This window comes from Herpailurus yagouaroundi, unplaced genomic scaffold (assembly GCF_014898765.1).
Source record: "Herpailurus yagouaroundi ecotype Mexico unplaced genomic scaffold, PumYag 160, whole genome shotgun sequence".
Classification (NCBI taxonomy): Eukaryota; Metazoa; Chordata; class Mammalia; order Carnivora; family Felidae; genus Herpailurus; species Herpailurus yagouaroundi.
Window position 1 is genome coordinate 16,782,582 of NW_024412401.1, and position 13,217 is coordinate 16,795,798.

Consider the following 13,217-nt stretch of genomic DNA (forward strand, 5'->3'; position numbering starts at 1 on the left):
AACCAGGAAAATCACAGCATGATTGAGGAAATACAATCAACTAATGTTAACACTAAAATGAATCTGATAGTGGAACTATCTGACTAGGACTATGACAAAAATGTTTCAACAATCAGTTCACATTCTTCTGAAACAAATGAAGGAAAAATATTCTCAACAAGGAAACACTTTTTTAAAAGAGAAACAAATGAATACTGTAGGATTGAAATAAATACTCATTCAATTGCTGAAATAAAAAACTGTTGGATAGGTTCAATTCTAGAATGGAAATAACAGAAGAATCAAGGAACTTTATGGTGATTAATATAAATTAATCTTTTATAAGAGAAAGAAAATAGATTGGAAAGAAAATTAACAGTGGATAAGGTGTTTTTTTCATATTTTATTTTTGACAGAAAGAGAGACAGAGTGTGAGCAGACAGAGGGGCAGAGAGAGAGGGAGACCCTGAGTCTGAAGCGGGTTCCAGGCTCTGAGCTGTCAGCACAGAGTACGACATGGGCTTGAACCCATGAACCATGAGATCATGACCTGAGCCAAAGTCAGACACCAAACCAACTGAGCCATCCAGGCACCCCATGGGTCTTAATGAACATAAGGACTAACATTTTTACTTTGGTGTCCCAAAAGGAGCAGAGAGAAGAAAGAAGTGAAACTGAAACAAAGTGTGAAGAAATAATGGCTAAAAACTCAAATTTGATGAAGACATAAAGACAGAAGCTCAGAAGCTGAGAAAACGGCAAACAGGATAAACCCAAAGATATCCATGCCAATACACATCATAATTAAACTTCTGCACTACAGACAAAGAAACAAACATTAAAAGAAACTAGAAAGAAATAGCATACTACCTATGGGAACATGCTAATTTAAATGACATCGGAGTTCTCATCTGAAACTAGGCAGAACAGTAGGAAGTGAGACAGTATTTTTCAACTGCTGAACAAAGACAACAGCCAGCCAAAAATTATTCATTTGGCAAAAATATACTTAAGGAGTAAAAGAGAAATAAAGACAATATTGGGAGGGAAATTAAAATAATTTTCACTAGCAGACCATCTATTAAAAAATGGCTAAAGGAAGTTGTCTGGTCACAAAGGTAATAATAAGAGAAGGGTTGGAATGGCAAAAGGAAGAAAGAAAGAAAAGAAAGAAAGAAAGAAAGAGAGAGAGAGAAAGAAAGAAAGAAAGAAGAAAGAAAGAAAGAAAGAAAGAAAGAAAGAAAGAAAGAAAGAAAAGAAAAAAAAAGGCATAGAATTGGTGACCAGAAGGATAAATACAATCGATTATTTTCTTCATGAATTTATTAGATCATATTTGATGGTTGAAGCAAATCATGACATAATGTGGTGTTCAATGTATGTAAGAAAATACATTGAGACAACTACATTTACAAAGTGGGGGAGTGGAGGCGCCTGAAGAGCTCAGTCAGTTAAGCCTCCGACGCTTGACTACAACTCAGGTGGTGATCTCAAGGTTCATGAGTTCAGGCCCTGTGTTGGTCTCTGCACTGGTGGCACAGAGCCCACTGGGATTCTCTCTCTTCCTCTCTCTTTGCCCTTTCCTGCCTCAAAATAAATAAACTTAAAAAAAAGAAGTGGGGACAGTAAAGGAAACTAAGCAGAAATATGATTTCAACATTCACTAAGTTGAAAACTGTCAAGAAGAGTAGGCTCTTCTAGGCTATTTATATGTATTGTATCCCTAGAGCAACCACTAAGGAAACTAAACAAAATGCTGTAGTTATTTTTTTTCAATATATGAAATTTATTGTCAAATTGTTTTCCATACAACACCCAGTGCTCATCCCAAAAGGTGCCCTCCTCAATACCCATCACCCACAAAATGCTGTAGTTAGAAACACCATAAATTTAAAAAGATGGAATTCTACAAAAATTTCCCAGTAACCCACAGGAAGGCAAGAAAAGGGAAACAAGGACATGAGAAATAATGAAAAGCAAAACAGGTAAAAATGTGAGATTTAATCTAACATATCAGTAATTAAAGGTAAATGTTTTAAATATACCAACTAAAACACAGAAGTTGAAAGAATATATTCAGTACTCCATTCACAGTATTCCATGGAACTACCAGGCAAAAAATTCCCAATTATTGGGTATTCACCAAAATCGACAGTATTTGGGTTCACAAAACAGATGTGAATAATTTTTTAAAAATGCAATCATATGAGGCATGTTACCCAACCATAACTAAACCACAATTACATTAGAGAAACAATAGGAAATTTCTTGAGCAGGTGGAAATTAAACAGCACATCTCTAAACACCACATGGATTGTGAGGAATTCTGAGAGATGGTTTAACAGATACATAGAACTAAGTAAAAACAAAAATACAGCATACAATTTTGGATGAATGCAGTTTAAGTGGTCATGACAGAAGCCAAACACTGAATAATTATACCATAAGAGGAAAGATCTCAAAATCAATAACCTATGTTTCTACTTTTATTTTTATTATTTTTTTAATTTAAAAAATGTTTATTTTTGAGAGAAAGAGAGAGAGCACAAGGGGGGCAGGGGCAGAGAGGGGAACAGAGGATCCAAAGTGGGCTCCGTGCTGACAGCCGAAGCCTAATGTGGGACTCAAACTCAGAAACCACAAGGTCATGACCTAAACTGAAGTCAGATACTTAAGTGACTGAGCCACCCAGGTGCCTTATGTTTCTACTTTTAAAGAAAAAAAGCAGAACAAACCCCAAGCAATTGGAAAGAAGAAAATATAAAAATAAGAGAAAAGGTATGTAATCTTCATTCATAACACAATATTTCATATCTACATATTTTATGTAATTTTAAAAACTATAAAAATAAGCAAAATTTCACATTTTTCCAAGAAAATAAATCAAATATACAGTTTAGAGCTGTTTACTGAACTGTTTATTCATTTAATTTTGGTTGGCCCAATGGAGAAGCATTCTTTTGAATGTTTTGCAATTGTTGATATAGACTAATCTTCACTTTTTTATTTTAGTTTTTTTTTTTTGAGAGAGAGAGAGATAAAGAGAGAGAGTATGTGCACATGAGTGGGAGGGGAAGGGGAGGGAAAGAGACAGAGAGAGACAGACAGACAGACAGACAGAATCTTAAAGAGGCTTCATGCTTAGCAAGGAGCCTAACACAGGCTCTATTCCATGACCCTGGGATCATGACCAGAGCCAAAATCAAGAGTTGGATGCTCAAACACTGAGCCACCCAGGCATCACAGTACAGATTAATCTCTAAATTGAAAATGTATTTTGAACTTGCAGAACAAATATAACTCCTAGAATAACATTTTAGAATTTTTGCTCCCAAAAGAATTTGAAAGGAAAAGTAAATCTTTCTGAAAATGTTAGAAATATTTACAGTTTAGCAAAAAAAATAAAATAAAAAAAAAAAAAAAAAAACTTCAAAGTGTATGATAAATATACTGTATCTATAGCTGGAAAGAAATCACATAATAAAAGAAAGCTTTGAACAGAAAGCCAGTCTCTGCCATGTTAGTTAGATACCCCATGTCCTCAACTAGAGATATAAGACATTTTATTATTCAAAAACGTTTTTAATGTTTATGTATATTTGAGAGAGAGAGATAGAGAGACAGAGAAATAAAGAGCGCATAGGGGAGGGGCAGAGAGAGAGGGAAACAGAGGATCTATACAGCAAGCTCTGTGCTGAAAGCAGAGAGCCCAATGTGGGGCTCTAACTCACGAACCATGAGATCATTACCTGGCCTATGTAGGATGTTTAATTGACTGAGCCACCGAGGCACACTGAGAGATATCAGATGTTTTGATTTTTTTTCTTTATAATCTGCTCTGTTATTAAATTAGTCATTTCTTCCTTTGAAACATTTCCTAAGTAGACTTATTCATTAAAGCTTCTGCTTCTCTTACTCCATTCCTTTTTCAAGCTCACAGTTTTTGGTTTTATTACTTTAGGTTTGGACTGAAAGAAGAAAAATACTAATTATTCTCTTTGATTTCTGCCTTGTGCTATACCCCAAAATAGTCATACTGGCAGCAAATTAATCTTAAAATGCTACTCCTCTCCTGTAATTCCACTCAAATCTAAGTATAATGCTCCCTCTCTCTTTGATAATAGTCTTCTATCCAAACAATCCCAACCTGTTTCATTTCATCATCTTAAGATACAAATAACACTTCTTCCATTCTTCGTGTCTGCTCCCCTACCACGCAAGTATCATTCCTCCACCATTATGGCTTCCCACTGCACATCACAAAGTTTTCTATTGTCCCTTTAATCTACTCAATTCTATTTCATATATGAGGTAGTAGCCGGCATGAAGCTTTCACTTCAGGTCCTTCACTTTCAAATATCATGCTCTTCATTCTGGTTAACTAGCTAAGAAAACATAATAACAGAGAGAGTAAATCATTCTGTCCTCTTAAAAAATATAAACTATTATATTACACACCATTTTTTGATGGTAATGTTCTTTTTTATTTTAAATTTTGTTTAATGTTTATCTTTATTTTTGAGACAGAGAGAGACAGAGCACGAGCAGGGAAGGGGCAGACAGAGGGAGACACAGAATCAAAAGCAGGCTCCAGGCTCTGAGCTGTCAGCACAGAGCCCGACATGGGGTTCGAACTCGTCAACTGAGAGATCATGACCCAAGCGGAAGTTGATGCTCAACCGACTGAGCCAGCCAGGCGCCCCGTGATGTTAATGTTCTAATTATTTTTTTTTCAACGTTTATTTATTTTTGGGACAGAGAGAGACAGAGCATGAACGGGGGAGGAGCAGAGAGAGAGGGAGACACAGAATCGGAAACAGGCTCCAAGCTCTGAGCCATCAGCCCAGAGCCTGATGCGGGGCTCGAACTCACGGACCGCGAGATCGTGACCTGGCTGAAGTCGGACGCTTAACCGACTGCGCCACCCAGGCGCCCCGTTAATGTTCTAATTAATATCGATCTCATTTTAAAAGCTTGACGTTTCTATTAAAAATCCCTCCCTCTGGATGTGACCGAATACATTTCACAGGAATTTAGACTCTCCTGCCCTAACCCATTTACTTCTTTTAACTCTTGGCAAATAAATTAGAAATCCATATTCAATGTATTTTTTAAGTTTATTTATTTATTTTGAAAGAGAGAGAGAGAGAGCACAAATAGCTGAGGGGCAGAGAATAAGATGAGAATCGCAAGCAGACTCCACACTGTCAGTGCAGAGCCTGATGTGGGGCTTGAACTCACGAACCATGAGATCCTAAGCCGAAATCAAGAATTTGAGGCTTAACCCACTAAGCCAACCAGCCACCCCCATATTTAATGTATTTTTAAATTGCAAAGCCAACACACACACACACACACACACACACACACACACGCACACACACACACACACACGGAAAACTGAATTTGAAAGTGATAGACCTATTTTGCTTCTGCTAATTTGATAATTTGCTGGGATATAAACCACAAAGTACTAAAGCATTCAATTCAAATGTAAAGTGCTTTATGGAATCTCAGCTTACCTCTAAGCAATAATTCCTTTCACATACATCATAGTTTATTAAGAAGTGGCATTTTAAATCAGTATTTTTTTCCCAAATCTAGTGAAGGTACAATTTAATCATTGGTCATTTAAAAAATTTTAAAACCAGATTCATAATGTATTTTTATACATTTGGTATTGTTTTCAATTGAATTAATTTTTTCCAATATGTGATTCGTTTTATTATATATAAATGCTACTGTGTAATCTAGAATGGCTGCTATATTGTCCTATGCCTAAGAATACTTTTATACAAGTCAAAATATATTTTTGGCTTATTTTGCCTTATGTGATGCAAATTTAACATGTAGCTATTCCATATAACATAACATTTTATAAATGAAAATATTTATATAATGCTTATTCCATTTAGTACACCATTTCCAAGCTCATTCCTTTTATTAGAATATTAAAAAATTGATTAGATAAAAGACAGCATTAAAGCTCTGAACCATTTTTATGTTTATGAAAAATTAAAGAGCATTTCATAGTTATAGAGGTTGCCATTTGATTAGAATCTGGCAATTCTATCATCTGATCAAAACCAGAAATAAAATCAAATAGTTCATAGATGTTGCCAACCAAACTCAAAATCACACTGTGGATTGTATGGTAAGAACTGTGCTAAGGTGACTTTTTAAAAACTCTATTTATAGTTTTGCATCCAATTGAAAGGCTCAGTTTTTCTCTCGATGTGGATTTCCGTGTCATTGCACAATGACTTCAGAGAGCTCCAAACCATATTGGATTGTTTTTATGCATCGATACCATTTTCATCTATATACATGAATGATTACATTATGTTATATAGTTAATGACAATTGTACAGAATTGTATGGCATTGCAATATCTTCTATTGCTGAAAATAAGCATTCTGTTTGTTTAATGCAAATCTCACTGTGGGTGTGACTGAAAATAAGTTTTGTGAATTCAGTTCTAGAAATATACTTGCTTTGTATATGTAAATATCCATATAAGTTTTACCTTAAAAAAAAAAAAACAAAAAACTATCCCATGACCTTGGATTCCTATTTTGTAAAACTAAGTGAGTCAAGCTCTTTTTTAAGTTTCTTGGTTATTTTATGATTTTATGATTGTCTACTTTCATCGACTTATGGGAAAAAGCAAAATGGTTGTTTTCTAAAACTCAAAGAATGGATTTGCTTGAGGATTACTCAGATAAGAAGTTGCAGAATTGTGAATGTATTCCAAAACTGGAGGTCCATACACATGCAGATTTATTTGATTACAGTAAAGTTGGGGTCTAGGCTTCTCTGTTTTTCAGCCTATCTTACTATAGCTCTATTTCTTTCATACTATTTCCCTTCTTGGAAACTTCTGATCTACAAAATGACGCTATCCAATATCTATGTGCCTTGTGTTGACAGAATCATGTTGTGAAGAATTTATTTGATCAAATCTGAAATTCTCCACACCCCCACTTTATACTCACAGTCTTCTTTAAGTTTTGGAAACGCTGTAATGATACAGCCTTGCAGTTCTGAAACTGCCTCTTTTCATAATATCAGTTTAGCTATGAGTAAAGGTTCATAAAATCAATGGTAAAATTCAGACTAGATTAAAAGTCAGATTCATCTAAGGACTTCCTTGATATCCATTGCCACGAATATGTTTTTACAGCTGACTATGCTCTTGTGTCTAGAGAACAAAATGGCACCTCTATTACTGGTAAGTGGGGAATGCAAAACAAGAAAAAGACTAATCTCCTACATGCCTATAAGAGGAAGTCAAAATGTAACTGCTGAAAGCATTTCCAAGACTAGATGTTTCCAGTTGCTTCAAAGTAATTAAGAAGTTGTAAGTGGTAAGTTTCTGAAAATGATTTTCACTTTGTTCTACACAATGCAATTTTAGAAGTTACCATTAAAGTATATGTATCAGAAGACAGGTGATCAGACCCCGGGGAGCAAGTAAAGAAGCATTAAACAGAGAATTGAACAGAAACAAACATACTTTCTGACCCTGAACATCTAAAATGTTTATATAAATTTAGCATAAAATTTGTATCAATTTTGAGTGTTCACAAAATGGGAAAATCATCAGTTAATATTTTATCATGCTAATAAATTATATATCAAAATGAAACTCAGGTTAATAAATTACATATCAAAAAGAAACTAAGTCCTAACTATTCCACTACTTATCTTTGTGACAATGAACGCTATTTTTTTAGGTAATCCATGTAGGTGCTTATGATAATGTTTAATCAACAAAACATTCAATAAAAGTATTATTCCTTTGATTTCATGGAACATCATGGAATAATTAAATATTTTTGTTAGCAATGTACAATGCATGGACAACAAAATGTACAAATCTTATATTCAACTTGATGAATTTTGAAAACTGTGTATGCCCATATAATCAATCACCAGGCAAACTTGGGACGTGGAATTTTCCACTAGTCCCAGCGATTCCCTTTCACAACTATCCAGGCAATCCAACCTCCGCTTAGAGGCAACCATTCTCATTTTGCTCTGGGTGCTTTCAAGATTTTTCTCTTTATTTTTCAGCCCTTTGTTTATGACATGCCTAGATTTTTATTTCTTTGCATTTAACTTTCGAATGTGCTAAACTAGGGCTTGTATATTTTTGTTGTTGGTTTTCAACAACAACAAGACTTGGGAGGTACTTACACACTAGTGTTTCAAATATTTTTGTGTTACATTCTATCCTCATTCTGGAAATTCTGTGTTTGTTATACAGTGTAATAATTTCTAAAATAGTTCTTGATTATGTACCTGTTTTTGTCCATTTTTTCTTTCTGTTCTTGAAATTGAAGATTTTTACTTAACTATCTTCTAATTTGCTGACACTTTCTTCCACTATCTACAACTTACTGTTCATGTCATCTATTAAGATTTTTCTACTTTGGTGGGGGGCGCTAGGGTGGCTCAGTTGGTTAAGTGTCTGACTTCAGCTCAGATCATCATCTCATGGTTTGTGAGTTTGAGCACTGTGTCAGACTCTGTGCTGACAGCTCAGAGCTCGGAGCCTGCTTCGGATTCTGTGTCTCCCTGTCTCTCTGCCCCTCCCCTGTTGACACTCTGTCTCTCTTTGTCTCTCAAAAATGAATAAACGTTAAAAAAAATTTAAAGATTTTGGGGGCACCTGGATGGCTCAGTTGGTTGATCGTCTGACGCTTGATTTTAGCTTAGGTCATGATCTTATGCTCATGGTTTGTGAGATTATGCCCCTTGTCAGACTCTGCCCTGCTTGGGATTCCCTGTATCCCTGTCTCTCTGCCCCCACCCCCTGCTCGTGTGCTTGCTCTCTCTTTCAAAATAAATAAACATTTTAAAAAAGATTTTTCTACTTTATATATTGTTCCTTTCACTTCTAAAACATTTCCCCATCTTTATGTTGAAATCCTTCCTCTGTTTATTCATTATGGCATTTTTTTTCTTTAAGTCTTTGAACATGTGTACAATGACTGCTTTAAAACTCTTGACTGAAGGGACATCTGGGTGGCTCAATTGGTTAAGCTTCTGATTCTTGATTTTGGCTCACATCATGATCTCACTGTTTGTGAGATGGAGCCCCGCACTGGGCTCTGTGCCAACAGTGTGGAGCCTGCTTGGGATTTTCTCTCCCCCTCTCTCTGCCCCTCCCCTGCTTGTTCCCTCTTCCTCTCTCTCTGTCTCTTTCTCTCTCAAAATAAATAAATATATTTTTTTTAAATGCTTGCCTGTTATAGTTTCCACTGTCTGCTTTTTCTTTCGACCAGGAATCATATTGTTCCTGTCTCTTCACTTGTCTAGTAATTTTTCACATATACAAGACATGGTGATAGATTGAATTTAGACACACCATATACTGCTATTATCCCCTGTAAATCTTTTATTTCTATTTACTTATTTTTCCCCCCTGGGATTTTTTTTTGTTTTATTGTGTTTTTCTTTTATTTCTATTTAAATTTTTTAAATGTTTATTTATTTTTGACAGAGAGAGACAGAGAGACAGAGTGTGAGCAGATGGAGGGGCAGACAGAGAGGGAGACACAGAATACAAAGCAGGCTCCAGGCTTTGAGCTGTCAGCACAGAGCCCAACGTGGGGCTTGAACTCATGAACCGCAAGACCATGACTTGAGCCAAAGTTGGTTACTTAACTGACTGAGCCATCCAGGCACACATCTACTTTGGCTGTTTTCAAATATCATTTTCTTTATTATTAGTTTAAGAATTTTGACTATGATATGTTTAGGTACATTAAAAAAAAATTGGTCACTGAGAATCCAGCATGTTTAATCGATAGAATATTATGGGCTAAGTAATAGGCCTCCCAAATGCATATTTAAAGCAAAAATTTTGGGGGACGCCTGGGTGGCTCAGTTGGTTAAGCGTCCGACTTCGGCTCAAGTCATGATCTTGCAGTTCGTGAGTTCAAGCCCCCAGGCTCTGTGTTGAGAGCTCAGAGCCTGGGGCCTGCTTCGGATTCTGTGTCTCCCTCTGTCTCTGGCCGTCCTCCACTCAGGCTCTGTTTCTCTCTGTCTCTCAAAAATGAACATTAAAAATTTTTTGTTTTAAATTTTTTTTAACCTTTATTTTTGAGAGACAGAGAAACACAGAGTGCGAGCAGGGGAGGGGTAGAGAGAGGGGGAGACACAGAATCCGAAACAGGCTCCAGGCTCTGAGATGTCAGCACAGAGCCTGACGTGGGGCTGAACCAAGATCATGACCTGAGCCAAAGTTGGAAGCTTAACTGACTGATCCACCCAGACACTCCTTGAATTGTGACAAAATAAATGTATATTGTTTAAGCAACCCAGTCTGCAGTACTTTATTAGGGCAGCCCTAGAAAACTAATACAATTACTTTCAAATATCTGTTCAAACAGTTTAGGTCTACTCTCTTTCTTGGATGCAAATTATGTATCAGTATGGTTTAATTCCCATTGATATCACATTTATTAACACTTTCTTCTCTGGGCTGGGTCTGGTCTTTTTCTTCTTTCCTTCCTTCCTTTCTTCTCCTTTTAAATAGGTTTATGGATATATAATCTACGAACCATACAATTGCCTAGATGTAAGTGTACACTTCAATGTTATTTTTAGTATATTCACAGAGTTGTAAAACCATCACAATAATATAATTTTAAGATTTCACTCATAGGTGGAATTTAGAAATACAACAGATGAACATAGGGGAAGGGAAGGAAAAATAAAATAAAAACAGAGAAGGCAAACCGTAAGAGTCTTGTAAATACGGAAAACAGACTGGGGTTTACTAGAGGGGAGGTGGGTGGGGGGATGGGCTAAATGGGCGATGGGCATTATGGAGGACACTTTTTGAGAAGAGCAAGACGTGTTACACGTACGTCATGAATCACTGGGTTCTACTCCTGAAACCAATGCTACACTGTTTGGTAACTAATTTGACTTAAAAAAAATAAATTAAAATAATAATATCTTGTTTTTTATCAACCTTCAAAGAAACAATGTTCTCAGTGGCAGCTACTCCCCATTACTTCTACCTCACAACCCTAGGCATCCACTCACCTTATTTTTTCTCTCGTATATTATGTCCATTCTGGAGATATTATATAAATGGATTCGTAAAGTATGTGGTCTTTGTGGCAGGCTTCTTTGAATTAGCTTTATGTTTTCAAGCTTTGTCTGTATCGTAGCATTCATCAGTACTTCCTCCTTTATTATTTTTTAAATATTGTGACTAATAATCCATTGTAGCAATACCACTTTATTTTGTATCCGTTTGTCAGTCATGGACACCCTCTATTATAAATAATGCTGCTATGAACTTTCATGTACAAGTTTTCATGTGGACATGTTTTCACTTTTCTTGAGAGGATAAATGAGTGTTGATACGCTGGCTCACTTTAAATTCAACACTTAACATTTTGAAGAACTGCCAAGGATTTTTCTAAAATGGATGCATCATTTAACTCTAGCAGCAAAGTATAGGGTTTCTAACTTTTTTTCTTAACACTCTTTATTATCTTTTTTAATATGGCCATCCTAGAAGTTGTAAACTGGTATCTCATTGTGTTTTGACTTCTATTTCCCCAAAGGCGAAGGAGATTAAGCACCTTTTTATGTGATTACTAGACACTTGTATATCTTCTTTGAAGAAATGTATATGAAGAGTGTTTGCAAATTTTTCATTATGTTCTCTTTTTATAACTGAGTTTTAAGAGTCCTTTTATGTTCTGGATACAAGTCCTTTATCAGATATATGATTTGCAAATGTTTTTTCCCCTATTCTAGGGGTTGTTTTGATTTTATTTTTAATATCTTTGCAACACGAAATATTTTAATTTTGACAAAGTCCACTTTATCTCTTTTTTTTCTTTTGCTGTTTGTCTTTTTGTGTTGTATTTAGAAATGCTTTGCTTAACCCCAAATCATAAAAATGTACTCATTTGTTTTTGTTTAAGTGTGTTATAATTTCAGCCCTCACATTTAGGTCTTTGCTCCATTTCTGCCTTATTATTACTATTTATTATTAGTATTTCATGTGGATAAGGTTCCAACTTCATTTTTTTCCATGTGTATATACAGGTGTTCCAACATCGTTTTCATGAACAGAATAAAAAACAGTTATTCTTTTCCACTGAATTCCTTGGCACGGGGTTTCATCTTAAACTATCAAATGCAATCTTTATTCCTTTTATTATGGCTTTCATTTCCTGGTATTTTCATTTACATCCTCATTTACATCTGTGCTGATTCTCCCCCTATATGTTCCTGCGTGGTTTTCTCCTTTTCAGTATATTTATAATAATTATTGTAAAGTCTTAATCTGCTAATTTTAATATCTGGGCTATCTCTGTATCTGCTTTTATTGTTTTTTTTTTGTTTTGTTTTGTTTTCCTTTGTCTTATTATTTTTTATTTATGCTGAATACATCTTATCATTGCTTGCTGTCTTGTCCCTAGCTATTAGAAACTGCTGACTTAAGCTTGGTTAGGGATACAACTACATTGATGGGATTTCTGAGAACTCTGTGTGGTATACACACAGCCTTTACAAGCCCACTGTTGTGCACTTAAGCAACTTCCCACAAATTTCCAATGGTTTCTTTCAGCTCTTAGGCCCAGGACTTTCAGAACAAAAGTATAATTTTTTCAGAGCAAAAGTATAATTAGGTAGGTGCAGTATTGTTGTGTGACTTATTGCATTAAGTAAAAAAAAACCCAAAAAAGCACACACAAAAAACCCAAAACTGTAATAATGTAGCTGGTCCAGATTCCTTTTATGGTAAGACTAAAGTCTCTTGCAACATTACACATCCTAATTAAAATGGAAATCTAAATCATGTCGTGTGTTTGAAAGTAATGAAAAATTTCCTTTCTAATTATACCTTTCAATAAGCATGCAGCTCTTTTCATTTTTGGTTGTCTGTGTATTTAACGAGAATAATTTGTATATGTTCATCATAGGTATTAAAATACCCACCATTTCACAAGTAAGGATAACTGGGATCCAAGGATGCTGAGAATCTACTTCACTCTTAATATAGAACTTGTAACAAAGGTAATTTAGAAAATTTAGCTTTTGTCAAAGCTTTGAGATGGCTAAAAAAAGAAAAGCAAGGCTTGAGCAGTGGAGGCATTGGAAATACATTCTAAATCATGATGTGGTGCCCCTACATGACAAATCATAGTAATAATTTGATTGCAGTTGAGTACCTCTCTGGATGTTAGGGACAAATTGAA